At 51.4% G+C, this 11,383-nt stretch overlaps 1 protein-coding gene across 1 annotated transcript in view; it reads right to left on the bottom strand.

Moving 5' to 3' along the window:
- SETBP1 (SET binding protein 1) overlaps positions 1–8,059 on the bottom strand; it is a 360,671-nt gene extending 352,612 nt beyond the window's left edge. The window contains 1 exon segment of the mRNA XM_055323892.1: positions 7,890–8,059. The gene's annotated coding sequence lies outside the window, so the exon portion shown is untranslated.
- Positions 8,060–11,383: the final 3,324 nt, after the last annotated feature.

The raw sequence follows: 11,383 nt of genomic DNA on the forward strand, positions 1-11,383 counted from the left end.
CATCTGTCTTGCCACCTGACATTCCATAAAACCCTGGTCTCTGGGAAGTAGTCTTCTTTCTGCTTCTACATTCCCATGTTGAGTATCTTCTGCTGCTCTGAACCTACGCAAGAATGTCCCATTGTTCAGGACTCAGTTCCTGTCCCACCTACTCCCCCAAGATTCTGGCCTTCTCTGTGCTCCCACCACACTTCAGTTAGCCCTAGGTGACCATCCTCTGCTATTCCTCCACTGGTTCTCATGAGTTCTTACGAAGTCTCCCAGCAGACTGAGGGCACATACAATGTCCTCTCCATTCCCTTGGTAGCTTGCAGAACTTCCTCTTCTTCAATATTCAATCAGCATGCTCCTCGGTGAGTAAGAATTTCTGCTGAACTTTCACAGGGCCTCAGATCAAAGCCCAACCACTCCAACCCAAATCACAGAGGCTTCTGGCTTTGGACAAACTAGGCATCATCACTCCCTTACTAGGCATCATCACTCCCTTTGACCTCAGAATGCACAAAAACCAGCTCACTGAGGACCCCACGAGTACAGGCATGGCTTCAGCCTTCATGTCCAACAGAATCACACAAAACAGTAACACCCAGACCCTCAGATCCAGGAAATCCAAGGAGCAGCCACAGCAGGGATTCCAGAAGCCTGCTTGGCACAGGAGGCAATAGTAAAGCCCAGACAAGGAATATACTTTAGGTTTTCTAAGCTGTCTACACTATCTCCCTTGTCTCAGTGGAGCTATCTCACCAAAGGGGGCTAGCATTCAAAAAAGATGTAGAGAACCCATCCTTTTTTTCCTTCCACATATTTTCTGTTGTATTCTTTAGGGTATTTCTTCACCTTAACACACCATCTATCTCCTCCTCTCCCCATCCCGCCCTCCAAATCTGGCTCTCTGGTTCTAACTGAGGAGCTTCCGCTGACCCTATTTCCCTTTCTAGAACTTGTCCATTGTGGCAAGCACTCCACAAAGTGCACAACATCTCAGTGGGATTGGTTAGGTTGGTTGTTGGGATGCCATTAAATGGGTCTAAGGAGCTCTGAGCTTTAGGGGTGGGGGGTGAGGAAAGCTTCAAAATTCCTGGGACCCTTTTAGCTATACAATCACAGATTTTCAGAATGGTCCCTCTTTCCACAGCGATCAGACTCTCTCAGTTCAAGACACCTCAGCCTAGGGAGTAGAAAGCCTAATGGGTGGCCATCATAGCCTAACAGGTGGCCAGCCCAGCCTGCAGCCTGCCTCTCAGGAGCCTTACCCCGGACCTGTCCCCACCAAGAGCATTTCTCTGCTCCAGCTTCCTTTCCATCATGGCCAGGCTTGCTCAGTCATCGAGGAGCTGGGAAGCACTTGGACTAAAGTAACAAAGAAGATTGCGTGGTTAAGTGCCAAAATGAGTGTGGTGGACAAAAAATGCAACTGGAATTTTCAGAGAAAGTCAAGAGCTGGGTGCACTAGTGTGGCGATGGGGCTCTAGTAGGCACTTCATAAATAGTTGCTGATTGAATGAATGAGTGAATCAGTGACTGTTAGGACGTACATGTGGTAAAACATCATTACCTCTTAGGCTTGGAGGGAGAGACAGAGTGGGTGATTGCCCCTGAAAGATAGCCAAAAGTATAAAAAGCCATTAACATAAGTGGTTCTTATTCACTCAGTTTAAGAGGCGCGTGCACTGTGTTGCTTCACAGTACAGAGCTCTGGTACACCTTAAACAACATTTACTTTAATATTCTATCTCTGCATAAATTCTGTGATTCATTCATACAACAGAAATCACTCCAAAGGAGGGGCACGGCTTTGTGGGGCCAACCTGGCCCCTTTCTTTAAGGACTCACAGCCTTGGGCGGTAGTGACAACAAACAGCAAAGCAGCATGAGCCGGTTGCCAGGCAAGTGCTTTAGACCTGAAGTGCTCTGGAGACCAGGGTGCAGAGCTGAGAGCTGGTCTGATGTCCTAAGAGGTAAAGGCTCTGGCTAAAAGGGACCAATTGGGGCACCTTCCAGAGAGAAGGTCCAGGTGCAGAGGTGGATACATGTACAGAGGGCCCAGGGGGCAGCGAGGAAACCAGTCTGATGGGAGCAGAGGCCAGCAAGTGTTGTATAAAATGAGGTTCACTGGAGAACACTGCCAGGTGCATGGTGTAGGCTGCTGGACAGGGCGAGCCAGGAATCATGGGAAAGAGAAAGAGGAGCAATCCAGAGGAGGCAGAGAGAAAACGGACTGTGAAGAACTTTCCTGATTCTAGACAACATACTAGGTTTGCTGGGACAGAAGCAATTCTGCTAGGAGTTCTTTTCTTAAGGGAGGCTAAACATTCTGCTCAGCCACTGGGGCTCCCTAAGGAGAACCTCCCTCTCACTTTCTCTCCCCCTTGCCCTGAGTCTCTGTGCATTTCCATGCCTTTCCTTTCCTTCTTTCCTAGCAAAGAGCATTTCCTGAGCCCCAATACATCTGTGAATCCAAACTGGATATTCTCTGAGACTTTGAGTCTTAGATACACGTGGCATATACAGGGCATCTTATAATTCAACTGATTTTAAAACAGATACATACACGTTTTTCTTATGAGTCAACTCAGGAGCAGAAAACAAGTATTCCCTGACTGTCTTGGAACACAAAGGCCCCTGTAGGCATTTCTGGTCACACCAGAGGGTTATTAATCTCCAGGGTATGGTGACAATAATCCCAGGCACCAGTTTCCAAGAGGCAGCATGGAAATCCTCTCAGAGTTCAATTACAGAAATTAGCTGGTATTATTTAATCCTCCCAACCCCTGTGAAGTAGGCAGGGTAAGCATCTTTATCCCTATCTTCCTGATTAGGTTACTGAGGCTCAAAGAGGTTAAACAACCTGCCAGGGGTCATTAAGCTGGGAGGTGGTGAAGACAGGATCCAAAGCAGATCTTGTCACTTCAGGTGTGATGCTGTTCACACTCCCACACAGCCTTCTGGTCCCAGGTGAGCCAGCACCTTGTGTCACTTGAGCAAGTCAGCCTGTCAGTTTCATCTTCTGAATGGGGAGACACTTCTTATCCGGCCTCCCGCCTGAAGGAGCATCAAGGGGGCCAATCTGATATGAAGATATCTTGAAAAGAACAAAGAGCCATGCATATGAAAGGGAGTACTTTCAATGGGGTAAGTTGGGTCAGGGAAACATTTTTCCAAGTTCAAAGTTCTGAAATTCTTATCTGCTCACCATTCATCCTTATCCCTCCCCAGCACTTGGAAAGGTGGAAGCCTCAGCCTGCCTGGGGTCAGCTCAGCTGGCTTTGCCTACAGGGATTTCGCAAGGCTCTGCTGATCACAATCCATCATCAGGGCTGCCTGCTTCCTCAAAAGGTGTCCTGTGGATTTCAGGGCTGCTCTTGCTCTCCATCTGACCCTGGCATCATCTGCTCTGAACTGGACAGGAGGTCAACTGTGAGTTTCTAAGCCAAAGACCACTTAAAACAAAAAATTCCCTCAATCCTGGAGGGCACCCTCTAAGGATATAAGAAAACCAATTCTGAGAGGGACTCTGCTCTGACGGGAAACTTTGAAAGACCTTTGAAAATTCCCAGTGAGAACTCTTAGGCCCCAGTAACTTGCGTGCAATCCTTTGAGGTCACCCGTTCCCCCCAAACTTCACATTGCCCCAACTTGGAATGTCTAAGTGGACATGAGACTCTAGTCAAAGACTGTGAAAATGGAAATAAAAATCCAAAGTGAAACAAGACTGTAGGGTGGTATTCATGAGGCAGTACACTCTGAGGACACATTGGTGATTATCTGCATTTATCAGGTGCTAGGGTACCCAAAGTGTCTGCAATTTGATGAAGAGTTTGTGAAATACCAGGGCATCTGAAATAGGTCTGAAAGAAACTCAGACCTATGACAGTATGTAGGATGGTGGCGTTCTTCACCTAATCCTGACTTAAACCATTTTAAGAAGCTCCCCAGGTTTCAAAACAGACCACAGAATGGGAGTGGACTTGGATGGCTTTGTCCTCTTCATCACAGGAACCCAAAGAACAAGCGCAGTGATGTGTGGCAAGGACTCTACGAGTCTTCCTCTTCTGCAGGGAAGGGCTGCCCTGCTCCCCAACAAGAGCAGTCCTCTCCCCCCAAGACCTCTCCCACATAGAGGGGTCCACATAGAGTAAACTCAATAACACCATCTCATTTTGTTAAGGCACTGCAACTCCTGACAATGCCTATGTGTTAATAATAATTTACCCCATTCTTCTGGCAGGAGCAGAACTGAAGCAACTTGAAATGCCATCAGCAAAAAATTATTTATTTCCCATTCCTGAGCAGCAGAGAAAACAAGGTTTCATTGGCTGGGTCTGCCTTCAATAGCTTTCTGGTTTCAATTAAAACTTCAAGTCTCCAAGGGAAAAACTGGCATTCTGGGAGGCTGAGGCCCAGCCAAGTTTCTGTTGTCTCTGCAAGAATCCAGAAAGGACGTCCCATCCAGCCACTCTCATCTACCTCCTTTTGCATATTATGGAGAAGCTTTGGAGCAGAGTTTGAAGTACAACTCAAAATAATGACTGGCTTGAAAGAACTCTCCTAGAGGTACATTTTTGTGCCAGAGAAGTATCGATTCAGCCCCTAATGGAATTGAAAGTCAAGATAACAGCAGAAACGGAATCAGGAATCCAGGGCAAATGTCTACCTATTTATTTCTTCTTCAGCAAACTCCTGCCTCCTGCCCCTCCCCACCTACCGTTTTCCACGGAATTCTACAAATATTCCAAAGCACTGTTTTCTCTTTCTGGCAGCCCTCCTTCAGGTCAGGTGATTTACAAAGCAACTTACTTGCTGTAAATAGCATGAGTGCAGGAGCAGAAGCCCTCCTGGCATCAAAGAGGCTCCCTGGTTCACTCAGGGATACCCCTAGGATTCCCCAGCGTGAAGTCCAAAACTGGGCCTGCCAGCGGCGCCTTCCTATGTAACGTTATGATGTTAACATACAAAAGATCAGATTACACTCCTTGACTTGCCTAGCCCATTTATGAACATATAAGGCAGTTGATATTTTCTCCCAAGCCAGAAGTGGCCCCTTCCTACCGCACCGCTGCCTCTCGGCCACTCCCCCTAATGTTCACTACACGCTGTCCCCTCCCCCACCTCTAGTTTGTTTATTCCAGTGACACGTCTATTTGCCCTGCTCCGGGAGACAAGTCCAGTTTCCCTCCTCTGGCTCCCGACTGCATTCCCTCACCACCTCCTCCCCCAGCCCAGCTCAGGTTACTGAGAGTGGCGAGCAGCGCCCACAGCCCAGCTTTTGCACCAATCCAACTTCCCAAGACTACCGATTTTTTCTCTTACTGGGGGAGGGGGCATAAGGGGCAAAGGCGCATTTTCGGAGTACCGGAGTACCTGGTCTCCTTCTCTGCTCAGGCTACCTTCCCTGCAGTTTGCAAATACTCTTATGTTGGACCATACCCTTCCCATCTGTCCTAACGCCCTTCTCTGGTAGCACAGTTGCATTAAGGACAGAGGAGAACACAACATCTTCAACTTCGCTCTGAACCCTTGGCCTCCCGTGTTAGGGCTGGAGATCAAGCCTCCCTCCGGGTGTCTCCGGATGGTGGAAGTCACTGAAAGGGGGGCGGTGGGGGGAGTGACCAGGAATTGTAAACTGGCTACATTTTAAAGTGCTACAAACTTTCTCCTCCCTCACACGCCCCTGACCAGTTTGGCCCCGCCTCCCCATCCCAGCCAGACAACATCTAACTGGGGTGAGCAAAGGAAACTCTCCCAGACGGTCCAGGTCCGGCCTCAGTGTTGCAGATGTGGCCTGCAAAGAACACCACCCTTCCTCTCCACGTTCCTCTTCTAGACTCCACTCCTGTCCCCACCTCCCAAGACACACACACACACACACACACACACACACACACGCACACGATTTGCCAATGGAGAGGAGTTTGAATGGGGCTAATGAGATTTACCTGTGTGAAAGGAGGGTAGGAGGTGGGTCCCCCCACACACACACCGCAAGATAGTTTTAGTGACAGCTACTTTGTGAAACTAGTTTTTTTGTACGAATCGACAGGAAAAGAAGAAAAACAGGATAAAGAGCAAAGGAATGAAAAGGAAGAGAACAAAAAATAATGTAAGAAGAAAACAAGTAGTATTAGATTTCCTTAAAGACCACAGACTCCAGCCAAACTTTGGGGGGGGGGGAGGTGTGGATAGTGGAGGGTAGGAGGTGGGGGCTCGGAAGGAAACGTAGCTGTTGTAGAATTTGAGAATAAACCGCCCTTTTGGAAGAGTTTCTGAGGCGATAAAGAGACACACAAATTGGCCTTTTAGCATTAGACGCCAACCATGAGATTATCAGGACAGTTTATTTGAAGCGGAAACAAATCGGAAATCCTTCCCTCAACAGTCCTTTTAGATGGATATACACAGCCTTAGAACCCACACAGACACACATAAAGAATAAATGCAGCATGGGGAGGGGGGGCAGTAAGAACCCCCTCCCCACACACCCCAGGTACCTCTAGCCTCTACTTCCAATTGCACAACTTTCCGATCTCCAAAGAAAATATTTCCAGTTGGATCCGATTTCAGAATTGTAAGCGCGTGGGTCACGGGAGGAGGGGTGTTTGCAGCGTGTAGGGGAAGGGGACTGGAAGACAGCATTTAGGCAGTCACTTATTTTTTTAGAACCAGCATGCTCTACCGATCAGAAATTGCTATTACCCAGCAATGCTTCCATCACAAACAGACAACCAAAACAGCATCACCGTTATCACCATCTTGCTAAAGATCTGCCCGGTCCAGTTTACCTGACTCCGTCTCTGTGGAACTTCGCAGACAGTATTTTAGCCAAAGAGATAATGGTTTGAAAGACAAAAACAATAAATCGATACTGAAGGGCTCCCTTTCCGGAGTGATTTCCCACTGGAAACCACCGAACGGGGAAGCCTGCCGTTAATTCTCAAGCCCAGGGCTCGTCTAGAAACACACACAATGCGTGGTTTGAAAAAAAAAAAAAAAAAACAAGGCAGTCGTCTGCTTTTAAGGGAATTCCTGTCTTTTCAGAGTCCCAAAACCGGAGAGAGCACGAGAGAGAGAGAGAGAGAGAGAGAGAGAGAGAGAGAGGAGAGAGAGAGAGAGAGAGACTGAGATCCATTGATTAAGATTTTAAGAGAAAGGCTAACACAGAGCCACAACACGAGCACGCACCAACCTTGGCCGGCTGGACCACTTCTTCCCTGTTCTTCTTTCTATTAACGACACGTTAGATTCTGATACGTCCCCCCACAGACACACACACACACACACACACACACACCCCATCCAACTAGGATACAATGTAGCTCTCTAGCTCCACTTAACCTGCAAGTTACAAAGAGACCCCCCAAAATAATCTATCTATACATCCTGCCGCCTTCCCACCCCTTTCCCTGCCCCCTCCCCCTCCCGAGTCCACTCCACCGACGCCAAACCTGCCAGCCCCGGCAGCAGGCGGCTGGACCGAGGGAGGGTGCAGAAGGCGGGGGTGGGGGGGGCTGGAGTGGGGGGGATCAGATTAGGCGAAACTCAATAAGCTCCCAGCCCTCCCGCCCGACGCTTCCACCATCGCCGCCACCAGCGGGCCACTCCAAACGAGCCAGCATCGCTGCCCAGCCGCGGGCGGGCCGGAATCGCGCCCATCCTCCGCAGCCTGGCGGGGACCGGCATCCCGCCCCCTCGGCCCCCGTCTCCCCCTTCCCGCCCGGTGCAAAGTCAAAGCCCCGGCGAGGCGACGTTAACTTTTGCATACGGGGCGCACACACACGCACACGCACACGCACACACACACACACACCGCCCCCGGCCCCGGGCGTGCGGGGGCCCCCGCGGGAGGCCGGGCGCCGGGCTCCCGGGCCAAGGTCGCCGCCGCGCGTGCTCACCCATGTCCCGGCGGCTCCGGCTCCGCTGGCCCCGGCGCTCGCTCAGATCCCGGCTCCCGTCGCTCGCCCGAGCCCCCAGAGGTGCTGCTGCGGCAACTCCATGGCGATGAGCATCTGTCAAACGGCGAGCCGCGGGCGGGCCGCCCTCGCTCGGGGGGCGCCGGGGCCCCCGGGCGCGCGGAGGCGGCGGCGAGCGGCGGGCGCCCCGGCCGGCCCCGCGCTTCCCGCCCGGCGCGGCCGCCTCCGCCTCCGCCGCGCCACCGATTTATGGAGAGAGATATCAAGGGGGAAAATGGCGTCTCCGGAGCCCGAGGAGTCCTGGAGTAATCACATTCACACACACACACACACACACACACGCCCGCACGCACACACACTCGCACACACTCGCACACAGGCGCGCGGAGAGCCCGGCTAATTTTAGCAGGAGCCAAAAAAAAAGATCATATATATATACATCTCTCTCTCTCTCTCTCTCCCCCCCCGTCTCTCCGATCAATGCTGTTTTCCCCCCTTTTCTTCAAAGGATGGATTGGAGCTTTAAAAGACGTTGCCGGGTTTGGGCTCGCAGGAGGCGGCGCGCGGAGGGCGAGGGCGCTTTTGCTGAGCTGTGCAGTTCGGTCCGCGGCGCCCGGCGGCCCTGCCCGCCCGCCCGCGGTCGCTAGTGCTGCCGCCGCCGCCGCCGCCGCCGCCGCTCCATGGCCGCGCCCGCCCCGCGCCCCCGCCGCGTCCCCTCGCCGCCCGCCCGCCCGCCCGCCCGCGTCCCCGGCGAGCGCTGGAGTGGGGTCGGGCCCGTGTGCCTGCCTCCCGCGCCCTCTCCCGAGTCCCGGAGTCCTAGTGAAAGGAAGGGGGAGGGCGCGGGCGGGGGAGGGGGAGGATCGGAGCGGCCGCGCGGCGAGCCGAGCGGGGACCGCCACCCCGCGAGGCGCCTCGGAGGGGGCGCGGGCGCCCGCCACTGCTCGCCCCGCGGGCCGGGGGAGCTTCCCGGCTGCAGCCCCGGGAGGCGCCGCCGCCGCGCCAGCGGGCGACCTCTCCCTACACCCTCGCTCTCGCGGAGAATTTCGGTGAATTTCGGTCGATTGGAGGGAGTGCGGTCTTGCTGGGGGAGGAGGAGAACAGTTGGTGGAGGCCGACCGGCGACCCCCCGCCGCCGCCCGCGCCCCGCGCCCCGCGCCCCGCGCCCCCACCCCGCTCCCCAGCGCCCTCGCGGCCCAGCGGCTCCTGCGCGCCGGAGTCCGACGCGGGGACTGGGCGGCCGCGGGGAGCGCCGCGGGCTCGGCGCGGGTTCCCGGGCTCAACACTGCCACTATCCGACACAACGGGAGCAGTGTTGGGGGGAGCCGCGCGACGAGCCGCGAGATGTGATAGGCTCTGGAAACCGGCTGCATTTTTTTTTTTCTTTTTCCTTTTCTTCTTCCACCTGGTAATTGCGTTTCGCTTTCAGGGGCTTGTTTTATTTCATTTTACTTTATTTTGTTTGTTTTGTTAAGCGACGTACGCGCCCTCCGTTGCTTCGGTGCACGTTCCTGTTACGCGCAGAAACTGGACACCTGATGGGGGCGGGTGGGGGGGGCGGGGAGGCGGCGGAAAGGCGCCGAGAGATGCAAAGGCACGTTGGCGTGCAGTTCCCTCTTCAGGGTGGTGGGAAGAATGAGGTTTCGTCAGGTCGTACAAAATATGGTGGTGTTTTCATCCTTTTGCATGTTTGCATTTTGGGGTTGCAAAGGGGGAGCTTTTCCCAGCCAACTCACTTGCCACCGAGGAATGGTGCTCCTTAGAGCCATCTATATTACGTAGGACAATATAGAACAGATGGGATTCGGGAAGATTTGCGAATGGTTTTGCCTAAAGACCTCGAGTAAAGTGTACTCGAAACTCAGATTCCGGGAGGACTCTGACTACCCCCTTCTATATGAGAGTCTGGGGACATTGGGACTGAGGAATGATTTGGTAGTGATTGGGGATACCCCCCTCTCAACCACCTCGGCCACAGACTACTTGGGTCAGCAGCTGGTTTGAGTTTTGCCACCAAGCATCTTCATTCTTCTTCACTCTGCTCACGGTAATGCTGCAGTGAAGTGGGGCGAGGGAGACTGTCCCCAACTCCCATCCCGGTCCAAGTCCCTGGATGAGGTTCAGTCTGGTTCCGAAAAGATAGTCGACCCCCCACCCCACCCCACCCCACCCCACCCAAGTGCCCTTGCCATCTCCTTTTTTTCAGAGCAATGTTCTGATTGGTCCCACGCTTGTTCTCTGTTGCTCATCACACGGCAAGACCTCTGTTGTGGCCATGTTTCAATAGGTCTTCGGCTCTCCATTACGTTGGAACATTGTTGTTGGTGGGCAAGTAATTCTTGATTAGAAAAAAATCCATCGGGGCAAAATGAGCTGCTGACAGAAGTAGAGATCAAGGAACAAAATAGAAAGTCAAAACAACCACTCTCTGTAATCAGATGACATTTGCCCATTTCCTTGTGCACCCAGATTTCTGAAATCCTGTACTCAAGCCCGCCCACAGAGGACTAAGATAGCATGTGGGTCAATTCCTACACTTTCCAAATGGAGGAAGTGAGCCCCAGAAATCAGGAGGGTTTGCCCATGAGCATATATATATATATATATATATATATATATATATATATATATGCCTTTGGGCATCCTCTGAGCTAGCATTAAAGCTTGTTGCCCAAGTCTCTGCACTTCTGTAACCCAGGCATATTTATAGGGTCTTCCTTCCTGTGTTGTGACCTTTGAAGAGCAGCTCAAAGAAGCACAGGCCTCATTAAACATTTACTATAATAGGTGCTAAGTAAGTCTACAGAATTATAATGCAGTAAAAGTTCGCCTGATGAGTTCTCACCTGGGAGATTACCTAGTCAGACTTCGTCATCTTAAAGCTGAGAAAACAGGGATAGAGATGCAATGGACTATCCAGAGTCACTATGTTAAGACAAAGCCATGAGTAGATTCTATGTCCCTTGACTTCTCATCCAATGTTCCTTCCTTGCATGTTGGTCATCTTTTCAATTCTGAGAGATGAGAGGAAAGGAAAGAAAAGGGAACCCTCTTACTCTTTGTTTCATCTATCTATATATAAAATACATACATATATACGTAAGTGTATATGTGCATCTACACATAGTATATATTACATGTATTTTGGATATATTTTAATGTTTAATAGATAATATATAATAGTAAAGGCTTCCTAAAAACAAAAAACCCAACCTTGAATGATAGGTTTATTGATATAACAGGACCTGTATTCAAATCCTAGCTAAATATCATAGCAATTCTTATCTTCTTTCCTATTCAGCCATTTTTTGATTATCTGAGAACTGGACCGTAAAACACACAAAAAAGTCTGAGGCTGGTAAGGAAGTCGGTCTGCAACTTACTATTGTGCAATTTTAAGAAATCTTCCCAGGGCCCCAGGATCCTGGAGAACATAATGGGACAATCTGAGCAGCAGATGGGCATGCACATGACACACA

Source organism: Nyctereutes procyonoides, unplaced genomic scaffold, assembly GCF_905146905.1.
Source record: "Nyctereutes procyonoides isolate TBG_1078 unplaced genomic scaffold, NYPRO_anot_genome, whole genome shotgun sequence".
NCBI lineage: Eukaryota > Metazoa > Chordata > Mammalia > Carnivora > Canidae > Nyctereutes > Nyctereutes procyonoides.